The sequence below is a fragment of the Peromyscus leucopus genome, chromosome 2, assembly GCF_004664715.2.
Source record: "Peromyscus leucopus breed LL Stock chromosome 2, UCI_PerLeu_2.1, whole genome shotgun sequence".
NCBI lineage: Eukaryota > Metazoa > Chordata > Mammalia > Rodentia > Cricetidae > Peromyscus > Peromyscus leucopus.
This window is the reverse complement of record NC_051064.1, coordinates 83,962,000-83,978,321: the sequence shown is the minus strand read 5'-3', so window position 1 is coordinate 83,978,321 and position 16,322 is coordinate 83,962,000. Positions and strand designations below refer to the sequence as shown.

Genomic DNA, 16,322 nt, shown 5'->3' with positions numbered 1-16,322 from the left:
GGAACTAAAGGAGTGTACCACTATGCCCCACTGCTAGTGGTATTTTAATAAGCAGTTTCTGTCATTTAAAAACAGGAGGCCTCTAAATATTTAAACTGCATAGTTTCAAAAACAAAATTGACACAATTTTCCTGTAAAGAAATACTGAAAACCAGTGCTTAGTAAATACATTAATGGAGCTTCTTGACAAATCACCTGTTAAATTTTATCTGACAGCTTGTCATATGATAATTATAAATAATTGTAATATATGACTATCATAATGCATGCAACAAAAAAATAGGAAAGTAATTAGAGTATATCCTTTGTTTCCCCCTTCACTTCTTGCTCACATGAAAAAAAATGACCCAATGTTTCACTTGGGTTGGGATAGTGCCAGTGGTTAATGGAATGCCCCACTCTCCTAAAGAATTTAATGGGAATATCCATTTGTCACAGTCTCATGCTGTAGTCTCCAGTAGCTGAGCCAATGGAAAGTAGCATTGTAGCATAATGTCCTCTGTCCTCTCCACAGTACAGGTGAGGGTGAGATGTGGCAACTGAACTGAGCCAGCCAAAGGAGTGGCCTGATTTTTCTAAGCTTTTTTGTTTCCTTGAGAATGTTAGGGATTTTTTTAAATGTTGCCCTGTGGGAGAAAAAGTGCATTTATTTCATATGTGGAAAAGTATGGATGTTTGCATAGCATTGCTCTACACCCCTAACTACCTCCTGTGTACTGGAAGCCCTTTCCATGTAGATCAGAAAGGCCAGGATCTGCTGCTGCCAGTTCTTGGTGCTGGCTTTGAACTTTCAGACCAAAGGAACTGGAACATACCACACAACTATGTAGCACTGTAGGTAGAATCCACAGCACTGCTCAGATGAGTTACTGTTTTCCATTCTTCTTTGCGGAGTAGGTAGAATTATAACCGCAGGTACAGGACTGTATCTTCTGTTGCCAAGTTAAGCCAAATATTGTTTAGTTTAGGCTCTCATATTTTTCTAATCTTTCTTCACGCTGCTTCTGTGCTAGGAGAGCACATGCAGCTCAGCGTCGCTGCACGAATTCAATCTAGGAATTTCTCTCTAGCATTTTAACTTGTAGAGGTGAATGTTTGAGGATTAAAACCATTCATTATTATTTCATTGCTGCTCTTAGCAACAAGTTAATAAAGAATGTTAGACACAACCTAGCACCTGTCGGAATGGTCTGATATTAGCTTCGGTGTTTATGAAACTACTCATGTGTCATTTGGATCTATGTTGTATTTCTCTGTTCTAGCTGGATTTCATAAAGAGCTCTATACTCCTTTCAAGGAAAATATGATTAACAAAAATTTATTGCATCTTTTAGTTTATAATTTTTCATCATTACAGAAATAAAAGCAGTTTGGACTTGAAAAGTTATAGGTGTAAAATTCTAGCTTGACTACTAGCAAGCTCTGGGAACGGTTGAATTCTTTATCTTATCTGATCCTGTTTCCCCACTTAAACTCAGAAACTAATAATATTCAGCCAGAAAGGCAAAGGTTATGGTTGGAGATAGTGACTTCCAGTCTTCTCCTTTAATAACTAGCCAAATGATCAAAGTAATTCTTTCCTACTTTTCTGCCACTGAGAAAAACAAACAACTGTTTGTAACCACTATATTCATGAAACTCTCAAAAAGTCATCATGTGTCTTTTGAAAACCAGTGGGAACTGGCTGTGGTGGCCTACTCCTATACTCTCAGCACCAGGGAAGAGAAGGCAGGAAGATCAAGAGTTCAAGGTCAATGTTGACTACTTGAGACTTTTTCTATGACACCACAAACAAAACCCATGCAAAACAATGTGATATGATAACATGCTCATTACATAATACAAGGGAACAGTTGGCTACTACCATTGTGATTATTTTAAATTTCTTTTTGTATGCTTCCTGATAAATGAAGATAAAATCTCACCAGTACTTCTAGGAACAAACTCCCTTGGATGGAGTCCAAAACATACTCATAGTCACCCTAGCTGAATTATACACTCCAGGGGGTGTGTATCACAGCAAAGCTCCAGTGCAGTGTGCTGTTCTTCACAGAATGTCAGAGCTGGAAAGGAATTAAGACAGGTCCAGCTCTATTGCTTTGCTTGCTTTTGTGTGAACAACTATCATTTTAAAATAGTCTATATAGTTGTTCATTGATGATTTTGAAAAATAGTTTATTTTTAAACAGAACTTAAAGGTGTTTGTGGATATTTTAGGATATTTTAGGATAGGGAAACGGGGGAATGGCACCTGGGTTTGTATTCTACCTCTGCCTTAGACACTTTGTGTAACCTTATTGTCTCAGAGACCAAGTTTCCTTACCTGTAACAATGAAATGAGACTAGCCAGAAACCTGCCTACCTCTAATGATCTTTGGTGAAAAGATCTAGAAGGCAAAGCAGTCCATCTGCTACCCGAGGTGCTGCAGTATCAGCTGCTATGTGCATTTGCCACCACGGTGGTAATGTGTGTGTGCCTGGCTGGAGTCTCACTTCTACTGGAATGTGTGGAGATGTCTTGTTTCTCTGCTGATTCTATCTTACCTTCCTCAGCAGCTTCAGCCTGAATTTTTCTAAGTTTGTTTTGTACAATAACAGCTGAGACTAGATGTCACTAGACCCCTATATCTTTTTTCTTCCTTCCTTCCTTCCTTCCTTCCTTCCTTCCTTCCTTCCTTCCTTCCTTCCTTCCTTTCTTTCTTTCTTTCTTTCTTTCTTTCTCTCTCTCTTTTTTTCTTTCAAGATGTTTGGTTATAACAGGGACTTGAACATCTAGGACCTTCTGGTGTGGAAGAAGTTGGGCTTGTCGTTTATTCCTACCGCGACCTATGTCACTCACCTTGGCAATGGACAGCACTGAATTCTCCAGCTAGTCTAACTTGCTGCTAGTGTAGGGAGAGCAAACTTCCTAGACTCTACCCAGAGAGCAGTCAGGCTTCATCGCTGGGCTCTTCTCAGCAAGGTCAGGCGTGGAGGCAGAGGGTATCTTGTCTTTCTAATACCCAACTCTAGATGAGGAAAATGGGACCATGAGTTCATGAGGGAGGAGGCATGGCAAAACCAACTTAGAGTTGCTATGTTGGGTGAGAGTGATTTATCAGGAAGTTACGATTTCTAGATTCACTCTGAGGGCATAAAGAACAATCAGGTGTTCACGATGTCTGCTCAAGCTTTCAGCTTGTTGCATCAAAAACTTGGTTAAACATGGCTCAGAGCTTGCACAGTAATGGGTTTCTTCCTGGTTCTCACTATAAGGCTAACCCCTCAAAGAGGAGGAAAAGGAGGAGGGGGAAAATAAGGGAGAGTTAAGCAAGGATGCTTCTTTACTCCTGACTTGTTGAGAACCCAAACTACATTTCACAAGACCCCTTCCAAACGATATACTTTTTTTTTTTTTCAGTGTGTAGTGGGCAGAGGAATACTGACCATCCATTCAGTAATTTTCAAGAGCATGGCATGCAGAGGATTGAAGCAAATATTCAGGCAACTAGAGACAATAGTCAGGATGCTGGATACTGGACCACTAGGTTTCTTCTAAGAGAGTCTGCTTACCTTTGCTCCTTCCAAGACTGTTTGGAGTCTGCAGGAATAAGTGTTGTTTGCATTGGCTGGCCTGAACACAGAATGAACAGTGGAGGTGGCTTGAAGGCCCCGGCTTCACTTCACTTGACCTTTCTCTTGGTGTTCTTAATGAATTTTGATGGGCCAGTTGCCAATGGAGGCTTCCAGCTGCTGACTTCCCCCACATGCTTGAGATCCTATGAGTAGGGAAGAAGGTTAAAACGCCTCTTTTAGCTAGGAATCCGTACCAGGCACCTTAGCCACCCTCGTCCAACAACTGGTGCCTGTCTGGAGAGGTTTTATGTTGTCTTTCAGGAGAGCCGGAGAGCAGTGCTTCACTAACATAGGAGCAAGTAGCAGAAAGCGCCCTAAGAGTTCTCACAGCAAGATTTGGGTTTAGTACTTCCCTGCCTTCCTCTCTGCCTCCAGAGTGGATCCTACAAACGTCCGGGAAGGAGGCTGCCAAGGTGAACTGGGATAGACACAACTGAGTCTCATCAATGAATGCCCCTTGTATTATTCAACTGCTTTGAACAGGGTGCGACCAGCCTTTCTTCCTCTTGGGCTTCAGGAAGCAGAGCGGGAAGCGCCCGGGTGTGACTGCACCGGGATGAGTTGAGTGAATCTGAGAGGGTCTTTTCTGGCTGGGTGGATGGATGTCGGGGGTGACGTCACTCCGCCCCCTCCCCTTCTCCCCTTCTCTCTCTCTCTCTCTCTCTCTCTCTCTCTCTCTCTCTCTCTCTCTCTCTCTCTCTCTCTCTCTCTCTCTCTCTCGTGTGCTTGTGTGCGCGCGCACGCGCTGTGTGTGTGTGTGTGTGTGTGTGTGTGTGTGTGTGTGTATGTGTGCACGCGCCCCTTCGCCCAGCTCTCCAGCCTGTCTCTCCTTGCTCAACCCTCTGGCCCTCAGCGAGTCTGTGGTCCAGATTGAGGGTCAGCCAGCGGGCGCGGCGGGCCGGCTCTCCCTGCCCGGGACGCACCCACTCACACTCAGGAGCAGACGACACGCACACACAATCCCCAAGCGCTGGGCACAGCGATTCCGTGGGATCTCCAGCAGTTATGAGGATTTTAGAAATCAGCCAGACAAGGAAACAAAGAGAGAAGCCTAGAAAATTACTTTCCTGAGCTCCCTCATTTCATTTCCCCACCAAGGCACCTCGCTTGCAACTGTGACTACCAGGTTCCCGCCAGGTTCAAGGTGTGGGCTGGCCACCCTTGCCCCGGCCCGGGTTGTGCAGCCCCAGACCCTGCTCCCGTGCTGCGGGGCCCCTCTCGCCCGCTCCCCCTCACTCCCGAGGGCCTCCGTGTCGGGTTCTCTCACTCGCGCTTCACTTTTGGGGGGAAGAAGACAAGAACCGGAGGGAGGCGCTGAGGGGGGCAGCCGAGTTGCTATTTGTGGCCAAAGAATCTGCTTTAAAAGCAGCAGCGGCAGCAGGAAGGAGGAAACAGGAGAGGCGGAGGGAGGAGGCGAGACGCGGCCGGACCCCCCAGCCGAGCGCCGGAGCCACTGCGCGCGAGGAGGAGGAGGAGGAGGAGGGCGCGGAGGAGCGGGAGGAGCGTGGAGCAGCGGGAGGAGCGGGAGCAGCGGCGAGCGGCGGGCGCCGGGGCCGAGGACGCGGCGCTGGCGAAGGGAGGCGGGGCGCTCGGCTGCGGGGCCGGGACTCCCGCGGACTCGCCACTTGCGGCTGCCGCGCGGGCTGGGCGGCGGCGGCTGCGGGACTGAACGGCCGCCCGGAGGCGGCGCGGCCTCGGAGGGCTGGAGCGCGGTGCTGTTGGCGGCGCGGGCGGCGGCTGCCCCGAGCCGACGTGAGCAGGTAAGCAGTCTTGGGCTTGCAGCCCCGAGCCCGCCTAGCCCGGGACCGCGGTGCGCCCGGAGCCACTCCGCTCCGTCCCCGGAGCAGCTAGGGGTCGGCGATCTGCTCCAGGCGGCCCGTTCTGGAGGGCGATTTGGAATTCTTTGCTCTGAACTGCTGCGGGAGAAGGAAAAAATAGGAGACACCCGAGGGTCCGCGGTTGTCCGCGGGAGGAGGATTGTTCGGAGCGCTTTTCGTGGCCGGGTCGGAGCTCTAGTTCTGCTGCGGGAATCTGGTGTACTCACACAGACTAGTACCGTGGGGAAGGAAACACATAATTTATTATGAAGAGTTGAAGTAGTAAGAAACAATTCGAAAAGAAAGCCACCAACCAAAGATCCTTTGCTTTCTTACACGTTGATTGTAGCTTTTACATAGATATGTTAAAAACAACAACAAAAACTTGCCCTGCTTCCTTCTCCGCGATGTTCCCTGTATTTTAAATCTTTAACAAGTGAAGTTAGGTTTTGTTCCGCTTAAATATTTTGCTGAACAGTAAGTTAGTATGAGGTTGGTATTCTTTAACCGTGCGCTCTAAATTACAAATAGTAGTGCCATTCTTCAAAACCCAGACTATCACAATCCGCTTGTGTGGTTTCCAGTTAGCCTCCAGTGCTCTACTTGCCTAGCATCTCCTGTTGCCTGGGTTTCTTAGACTGGATTATATCCCCAGCCTCATCTACAATCTACAACTTAAGTGCCCTGGAAGATCCCCGAGGGATCTCTGGCTCTGTATTTGCTCTTAAATTGTTTATCGTTCCCCCCCCCCCTTATGTCCTGCTCCGGTATTCAATGCTTGTGAACTAAGAGGCAGCGGCTCGCACGTTTTGAGCCTTTTAGTAACTAGTAACTGCTTAGGAGTTCACAGATTTGAGGTTGTAATTAGCTGCAAATGAAGACTTTAGTGTATTCTTTTTGCCAGTCTGTAGCACACCTATGTAGACTTCCTTCACCCAGAGCTACTTCAGATGGTTTGGCTATTTCTCTGTTTCAGAGTGCACACACCAAGGTCTCAACTTAATGTAAACCCAGGATGATATACCCAAACAAAACATTCTGATTTAAACGAATCTTTGGATGATCCCAGTTGTGAAAGCACTGTTGATGTTCATGGAAAATCTTACTGGGTATTATACTCCTTTTCAACACATCTCCTATATGCCCCTGATAGACATCATAGCAAAAAGGAAACACATTTTCCCTGTTCTGTGTCCAAATTCTTGAAACACATCTCCTAAATGGACAATAAAATTTCCCCTACCTCCTGCCTCCCATAATTATGTACTGTACTGTCCTTTTCAATGGAGCTAGCAATTCTGTGACAGATTTTTTTAAATTCACCCTCATGTTATCAGCTATTATTGTACTTTCAAAGTGTGAAATTGACAAGCTGGTCAGTTTCATGAATTCAGCTGTCAGATTGTGTCCAGTTAAAAATTGCTAAAAGCTGTAAATGTGCCTGCCTGGAATTTTCTTTTGTGAAGGAAAGACACGAGGGGTTGGAGGATTAAAGGGTGTTATTAATTGTAAATATTTTAAAGTAGGTGCTGCTTTGTAGAAAACACATTGAGATTTCTATAACTGAAGCGTGTCATTTAGATCTGTCTACGTGGTTTCAAATAATGAGCGCTTATTATAAAACCCTTAGTAATGGTGATATAGTCAAAATGGGATTCAAATAGGAGAGGTGGCCCTTTAGATGTATTTTAAGGTAGTTGGGGGAGATACTACTTTATAATGACATGGAAGGAAGCAGATGTGTCAACTGTTCTGTTGTGGCAGTTATATGGCAAAAATTCTTGGCCAGTGAAGTTGGACAATTAATTTAAGTAACGAAATGCATATATATATATACACACATATATATGGGTGTGGGTGTGTAGGTAGTTATAGATGCAAAACTGCTTAAAATAATGTATGCCATGACTTGACATGCTTTTTAAGATAGACACTCATTTAAAACCAAAATACCCCAAAGTCTAGAACTAAAAATTGGATTCCCCTCAACTGCTGCTATTTGCTAAGCCACTAGGGGCCTGTATAACTGTTCTTATATTCAGGAGACACCCTGCTATGGCTTACACAAACCCTTCCTAGAGAGACATTTAAGAAAAATTCAAGTAGGCAGTTCCGTAAGTTTTTTTTTTTTCTTTTTCTTTTCTGAAAACAACAACCCATGCTCTGATGTTAGCTGTGAATGCTAATTGAAGGATATTTCAAGAATTTGTTTATTCTATGACACTATGGTGTTATTAGGGTGATTTTTTTTTCTTACAGAGTCTGAAACAAAAAATTACTTATGCAGATTCTTATATTGATGCCTGTTTCTTAGTGTATGGTAAAATTAAACAAGAAGAAATGTGAATAACTTTTCCTAATTGGTCTGATAAGGATATGGTTTGCATAATGCAGGGTTAGAAGATAAATGAAGCGGAGTTACTTTACAGGAAGTGTAGGCACAGATTGATGGTGTGATTAGATTGGTTATGTGAGGTTGTGCAAGTTTGTGTAGAAGGAGACTCTGAAGCTCTGCATGTAGTTCAGATAGTGCTTGAGGGACCTGGACTGAGGATACATTTTTTAGTGTCAGTTTCGCAAATTTGAAATCGATCAACTGTGCCAATCCGGATGACGTTAGGCAGTAAGGTCAGGTCTACTTACACCAATCTTTTGTTGATTTTCAGTTTTTCAAACTGGCATGGGTGATTCTTTGTAGAAGAGCACACTGTAAACATGCATATTGGATTCCTTTAGACCTACTTGATCTATCATGCCCCTGAACAAACACTTCTGTATTCTAAAGGATTCCAAGGGTAAATGAGGAATTATCAACACCATCTTATATGGAAGATGCTACCCTATGAAGATGGATTTCTTCAAGGTGTTTTTTTTTTTTTTTCAAGCACCCCTCTCTAATTTAGTATGTATTTGTGGGTTGTTTCTAGTTGTAACTAGTTTGTGTCTTGAGAACATTAGACTTATTAAAGGCTATTTTCTTTAACATCTATACCAATAGCTCTTGGTCCTAGTCCCAAAAGTTTTTTGGAAAGAACTTGACCTTTGATGTAGGATACTCAATAGGGTGGCCACAAAACATATTTACAGTTACCAGTCCAGATATTTAAGGTATTGAATATAAAGATAATAATACTCAGTTACCTAAAGGATCCAATGAATATTTGATTTGTCCTGTTTTTGTAAAATGACAGTCATTTTTAATTGAGAACGTCAGCGTAAGTGAGATTGTTAAACCAGGCTTACTGGGAATCTCTTGCTGCCTCATGGATTTATTTAACTTTTCCGTGCTTAATCCTTGTACTGTTCAGTCTCCTGGAGAAAGTCGCTAAGGAAAGCTGTGAAATTGTGATGGCACAAAGGTAATTTGCAGCCTCAAGCAAAATCAGTGCTTTAGAACCTTCTGTTTTATATTATCACTGATTTGCCAAGAAAGACCAAAGAGAGGGGTTATTGTCTGTAGACTGTGAGACTGAGGATCCCTGTGCAATAGTGCTTCAGCTGAGGCAGTCTGCTAATGTGGAAGGGGAGAGATTGCTTAGACAGTATTTGCCAGCGACTTTTGTTGAACAGGCATCATTTGCCTAAGTGTCTGTGCTTTTAGAACACAGTAACATTTCTACCAAAGAACGGGTTTATTTGGGATTTTCTCTATGGATAATCTCATTTGCTTCTAATCAGGAGTTGGTAATGCTTACTAAGACGTCATCCTTGGCTTGAGTATGTTTCAGCAAGGAAAGTGTATATAAATTCCCCTTCTTCTTCTTCTTCTTTTTTTTAATAAAAAGGAGAAGCATATTTTAGTTCTTCATAGTTGAGCTCTCAAGAAGGACAGCTAAAAGAATACATGGCTTGCATTTACTGATTGCTCATCTCATAAAATTATAGCATCCAGTATAAAAGTTGAGAATTTCCTTTGCATTAGAAGTCTTGGCAAGGTCAAAGAGCAAATGGTCATATGTTGTAGCAGTCTCTGACCTAATGTCACCTAAACAATAATGCCACGACAATACTGTGAGACTGGAACACAATGAGGCAGCATTCTTACCAGGCACGTGCCATGAAATTACCTTGAAGTGTTATGCTGCTTGTTTCCCATTTAGCAGATTACCCACGCTTTTTGAAATCAGCTAGCTGCTTCTTCTTTTATTTATTTATTTATTTATTTATTTATTTATTCATTCATTTATTTATATATATATTTATTTGTAAAGACTTGGGCATAAGATTTGGCATTGAAGTAACTTAAGATTCTATTCGTTCGTATTGTCACACTTCCCAAAGCAACTCATGAGAAAAAAATGGCCCAAGATGATGCCTGCAGTGTCCTCCCTCTCCAGATAATTCAGTGGCCAATATTAATTAGATTCCGTTTAATGCTGATATATTTAATCAGTCTCTATCAATATTTTTTTTTAAAGAAAGCCTTTCCATGGCTCTTTAACCATGTCCTTCTTCTGTTCTCTAAATCAAATTTCTGTATTTTACAGGCAATAAAATAACAAAAAAAAAAAAAAAAGGTGACAATTTGGAAAGCAAAGTTTATTCTGTCTTCAAGGGACAGGTCATGAACACAGGCAGATAGGTAATAATAGACCGACCAGACCACTTAAGTGTGCTTCTCTCTCCACCTGTGGCGATCAAGCCCTGCTTTGCTCTACAAATGGTTGTGTGTGGATGCGGCAGGCCCTTGCTTGGGCTTCAGCACTGACAGCACAGTGTTAAGAGCTGAGTCCCATAGCGGAGGAGCATCATCTGAGTCTAGGCTTTGTCTTAGTGCTTTGTGCTCGCTCACTGACCGGAAAGGCTGCCTCACTGTGTTGAGGCTTTGACCTTCAGATAACAAAGTCAGGAGCTTTCCAGCCTTTCCCATTGCTGTTTACTGACTATATAACCTTCGTAAATCTGTCAGCTTCTTGAGATTAATTGAATTTATAAAATCTTAATTGTCTTTAAACAATAACAACAAAAAATCCCCCAGCCTTTGAGCTAATGTAGCAGTAGCTAACTAAATTGAGGTTGATGGATTGATTGTATATTTTTTAAAGTGTTTCTTGGCCGTTTTCAGATTTGTGGAAATTGTATTTTAAGATATATAGAACGATCAGCTGTAATCATTGGATACTAAGGTAAAAGAGACCCCGATTGAATGCCAGTTCACTTCCATTCTTTTTTTTTTTCTTTATCCAGTGAAGAGATGATAGTGTTAGCTTGCTCTGAGAAAAACTCAGGTTCTCAGGCCTATCACTTTCTGCTGGGGAGGGAAGCAGCATTTCAGAGTCTCAGTTTCACCTTCTCTAAGGTGGAAAGAATAACCATTCATGTGTGGCCCTCCAGCTAGCTGTGTAATACAAATTTCTCTTATTTTTTTTCAGGTTTAAAAAAAAAAAGGCCCTCAATGTAGTAGCCATGTAATAAGCATGCTTCATGCTAGGCTTGTGTTTTATGGTAAATACCTATCTGGATCTTCGCCTGTTTGCTCTAAACTGTGCTGCTTTACTTAAAACTCAGATCTGTTGGATGTAGGTGTCTGTATATCTCCCCCCACCCGCTCCTCTGCATTCTACTGTGTTATTTCTTGTAATCACTGCAGATCCTAGAACAATCTTTCTTGCCCAGCGTGTTCATCGCAGTCTGTGCATATTAGCATGCCTCAGTACACCACTATCTCAGAAAGCTTTCAAAGTAAAAGCTAGAAATGACTTTGCCTAGAATGTACAGGGAGCATTTCCTTTAAAAGTCAAAATGAATTAATAGATTCCCAAGGATAGCTGTTGATGTGGAACTGCAGTTTGGGGAAAGAAATGCTTAGAAATGCAGTTAATTAAAATACTAAACCAAAATAAGTGCCTTTAAACAGTGCATTGCATCTTAGAAAGCTGCTCAACCCTTGCTCATTGCAGCTGTCTTTTCCTGAAAGATCCGGTTTCAAGAGCAGTGATGGATGGTGGGTGCCTGTAGCCAGTTGCGGGGTTTGCTCTGAGGTCAAATGTGTTGATGGAAGATACGAATTTACTTACTGCTGTCTGTCTTTCCCTAAGACCAACCGGTACAGTTTCACAGGAAGAAATTAGACTAGCCACATCAAATGCTGCTACAGTGTCCTATTATAGGTCAAAAAGACATGTGTTTTCAGTGTTTAAAATAAGATTTTTTTTTCTCCATCCATCCAATGTTCCCCCAACAAAAGAGACATATTGAGTGACACCAATCATTACTTTTTTTACAAGTAGACACTCAACTACATTCGAAACATGTTCCATTCCCTTGTAGTATTTTTAATTGAAATGTTATTAAGGTTTTTCAAAGGGGAACAACTTCTCTGGTTAAAATGGTTCAGTCTGATTCTTTAGATACATGCTTTCATAACTTATTCTACTCTTTCTCATGAGATTGACTGGCAGAGAATAATCACCTAGAAATATCTTAAATATTCCAAATCTACTGACTGTTCATGTAATCATTCTTATTTATTTATTTTTTCCTTGCAGGATTATAGTAATTCACTATAAGAATAAAATATTGCAAACAACTTCTATTGGAGGCTCCTGTTGATGGGCACTCTTCTGAACTCTTTCCTGTCATGTTTAGGCCTCTTAGCTTCCATCTCTATTACACACTCTTTGAATGCTGATTAATCTACAGCTTACTCAGACCCCTCCCCCTCATGCTAACTCCTGCGAATTCCTGTCTAGTTAGCATAGAATCAGCAATTTCTGCATAGATTACCCTGAAAGTAGGTTTCCTAGCATCTATCTGTCAAGTTCGAAACTTCTATCAGCTTGATAGATCATTGTAAATAAGGGGCTTTCCTGCATTCCCAGCTCTGCTTTGTAAATTCTCAATAATGTCTCCCCTGCATATTTGTGGTCACTTTCCTTCGCGACACACCTCATCTGATTTAGCCCTCTGGAAGGAACCTTGGTGTCATCCTTTGCACTTTCTTCTTTCATTCTTGGTCCTATCCAATTTTGTAGCTCTATTCCTGGATTTTTTTCATCGTATGGCTTCCTTTCCCTTTCTGACTTTACCATGTGCGTGGATGCTCAGCAATCCATAAATAGCTTTCCATGTTGTCTTAGTGTTCTCGCCCGTTCTCTGAAATGCAGTTTTTTTCCACGTCTACACAATCAAGTGCTAACTACCCTTAACAGCAGGTGTAGTCCTTTGCAGCCTGACTAATTTGCATGTCATGCCTGCTCTCTCACCCAGGCCCCTGAGCAGTTTTTGGGGGCAGGAGTGGATTCTGAGCTCTCCTGGAGGAGTCTCTGTTGTGGGACTCTCTGGTTCTCCTTCCTCCTTGTCTGTTGTGCCAATATGTGGCTATAGAGGCCTTCCTAAGTATTGCCTAGTCACCTAATGCTCAACTCACATGCTATAGCCTTTTCTTTGTGTTGAATTGAATGAAGGAGATTTGAGTTGGATTTCACATAAATGTGAAGAATAATTATTCTATTCATTATAAGCCAATGGTTCTCAACATGTGGGTCATGATCCCTGCAGAGGTCACACATCAGGTATCCTGTGTATCAGATATTTACATTATGAGTCATAATAGTACAAAATTACAGTTATGAAGTAGCAATGAAATAATCTTATGATTGGGGGTCACCATAATATGAGGGACTGTATTAAAAGGTCTTAGCATTAGGGAGTTTGAGAACTCCTGTATTAAAGGGTCGCAGTGTTAGAACCATTGTAAATATAAGCCTATGGTGATGGGCTGGGGATATAGGAGATGGAACTTAGTGGCAGAGCCCTTTGCTAGCATATGAGGATGCCCTAGTTTGGATCCCTAGGAACTCAAAAACAGGACTAAACAAAACCCCAGGACCATGAGATAGGCAAAATATAGCCTTCCCTTTTGGAGAAAATGTCCTGTAGTATTATTGACATTGCAGGTATAATGATAGTGATCAGCATGCAATAGTCATACTAATGGTAGTTGCTAAAATGTACTGAGTGCCTACTGTGGTGCAAGGCATTCTGCTTGGTTCCTTTTCTGCAGTATTCTGTTTAATCTTTAAACGAATACTACATATATTAAATGCTGATTAGATATTGCTATGTCGTGGTTTCACACGAAGAGAAACTGATTAGCAGAGAGCTCAGGGTTGAGTACATAGATGTAATAAGGGTGGACCCAACAACTAGGATTTTAAGTCAGGCAGTGTTACCACCAAAACTTTATCTACTTTACACTTAAGCCCCTCCTTCTTGTGTACAAAAAAAAAAATGTTAAAAAGCATATCTCACACATAGCAGGCAAGTTCAATCAGCAACATTTCTGCTTCTTTGGCACAAATTCATGAAAAATATAAACATATGTAAATTCTCTGTGCTGTTTCTGAAGAGTCTCTTCCTCACTCTGTGAGAAACACTTTTCCCCACAGGGTTTGGGCAGTTGACTTTTGGCTGTTGTTGCTTTTCAGCTCCGATATGTCATGCTTCCAGGGCAGTGACGAGCTGCTGGGCTCTGGGCTCAGTTCTGGGCACGGTTAGGTGGAGGATCTGCACCAAAAATGATTTTAAAGTAATAAAACCTGGCACTTTCATATTACCCACTAGGAATCAAAAGCATTTTTATAAAGAGAAATATAAATCAAGCAGGACTCTCCGAAGAGCAGCCTCCCTTCAAAGCAGTGGAGTTCTGCCAAGGGGGTGATGCATAGGTGCTCTGTTTGCTGGCAGCTGGCCTGCCACATTTTCATCTGGGAAACTTTTTTTGTCCATTAGAACGGCTTCTAAAATAATTGCTTTTACTGCTCTCCGGATAATTTTATTATCAATAGCAAGTGGGCATGTTGATTAATTTTTTTTTTTCTCCATTTAACCTTTTTTATAGGAGTTTATTTGTGGCTGTCTTTTTGGGGGTGGAATAAATGTTTCAGAGGACTATTTTTGGCTAATTATGTTCTTCTAAAGAATACAATTCAGGATGTTATATTTGTTTGATGGTTTGGAAAATTATTTGTTTCTTTGACAGTAGGGCACCCTGAAGTTTTAAATCAGACATGGTACATAAAGTCACACGGAGAATGCTTTTTTCTTTTATGGGCGTTTTTTGTGTCTTAACATTAAGTCCTTTGGGAACAAGTTTCTAACATTTTTCTTGCATGCAAACACTAGCCTGTTTAGTCACACACTTTTCTACACATTAATGTTTTAGCCATAAGCTCCAGGAAGTGTGGGGTAGCACTGCCTTCTCTGTGTTGAGAAGTCATCCACTTTTTGGTTCTTAATAAACGTCTTTAAATAAAAATACTTACACATTGAGACTAGCAAAATTAGTAAATTTCATATGCATACTCAAGGACTATTTTTTAAGCAACGGTGGCCTACATATATTTGAATCTGACTTTGATTTTTAGATGCAACCTGCATTTGATATATTTTCCCACAAATGAGTTAAACATTTTTAGGAAAACTTTAATTTAAAACTTGATTTTGAAGTTCATAATTTGGAATATTTTCTTGTGAATAATCTCTGTTTACCTTGGTGGTATTTGAATATGTGCTAGCCTCCTTCATCCTGCTTTGTCTGTACAGCTGCAGCATCCTTTCCTTGGATTGCAGCCTCCTTCGTGCCTTTGACATCAAGGCCATTGCTTTTCTGCTCTGTAGTGAGCTTGGTCTTTAACAAACTCTGTGTATGTACCTCTGTTGATATTTAGAAAGTACCCCCTTATGTGGATAATATGTGCTGAGATTCTTCCGCAGTTATTTAGGGCCTTTGTTGTTGTTTAAGACAAGGTCTCATGTATCCCAGACTGACTTTTATCTTGCTGGGTAGCTGAGGATAACTTTGAACTCTTGATCCTCCTGCCTGTACCTCCTGAGTGCTGGGATTACAGGCAAGTGCCACTACACTTGGTTTTGGTAGCTAATAAATGATTTTTAAAAATAATACTCATAATGAAAAGTTAATAGATATTGCTTCAGTCCTGGTTTTCAAGCAACTGTTCACTAAGCTGATTTGGGTTTAACTTTTATTATTGACTAGAACATACTTGAATTTTGATCCTGTTGCCCTGATTATTAACCTTGAAGTAATACTTAGCAAAGCCACCTGATTCTTGGTGTCCTTTCAAATGCTTTTTCCTTGCCCCTTTACCATCATTTCCTTTCTCTTTACCCACCTCAATGGACACATGTTATAGCTTTGCCAAAGTCTTTGCAGTTCCCAGTGTCCCTTGGGGACTCTTCTATAATCTTGAACGTTCTCTGTTCCCACTTGAATGCTCTCTCATTTTCCACTGTACACAGAAAACTCAGAGATGAATTAGTTCATGGTCCAAATCTTCCATGTTTAGGGTCTACAGTTTATGAGCATATTGTTGGTTTCTTTTCAGTACTTAATTTATTTTGTTTGAAAAGGTTCCACTTACCTGGTTGGTTACTAAACCACAACAAAAGCAAATTTGAGTAGACTGTGTGTATCCACTCATATGCCACTAGACAAGGCAAATCTGTCTTTACATCTGGCTGTGGTAAGAATTCCCAGATGCACTTCATTCTGACACATGGTCATTATTGAACCAAAAGCCATTGCTTGGCATGATTATAGCTCTTATTTGTTTTCATTTTAAGGGGCTTCATCCAGGCTGCCAAATGTACAACAGGTGCCTTGGTTTTATACTTGCCAATCTGTTGTTATTCAAATGACCGCCCTAACAGAGACTAATGGCATCTAATAAAATGATCTCAGTTCTGGCAAGCCATACTCACAAGCACAAGGACAGTAGGAATTGAATATGCCTCACACATAGGCTCTTTGTTTATGTTGAACTCTGGCTGTTTTCTCAAACCCAGTGTTACTTGAAAACTTAAGATTGGATTGGTAGCATCCAAAATTATTAGAGATGCACTCACTGGGTGGTATGAGGACAGAGT

General features: G+C 41.6%; 1 protein-coding gene across 49 annotated transcripts in view; it reads left to right on the top strand.

Annotated features, from left to right (window-relative positions):
• Ptprd (protein tyrosine phosphatase receptor type D) overlaps positions 1-16,322 on the top strand; it is a 2,272,674-nt gene that overhangs the window by 1,763,720 nt on the left and 492,632 nt on the right. The window contains exon 1 of one of the 49 annotated variants that reach the window (XM_028873899.2): positions 5,297-5,375. The exons of the other annotated variants lie outside the window; for them this stretch is intronic. The gene's annotated coding sequence lies outside the window, so the exon portion shown is untranslated. Of the gene's footprint in view, positions 1-5,296; positions 5,376-16,322 lie in introns of those variants that run through there. 49 annotated transcript variants of the gene reach the window in all.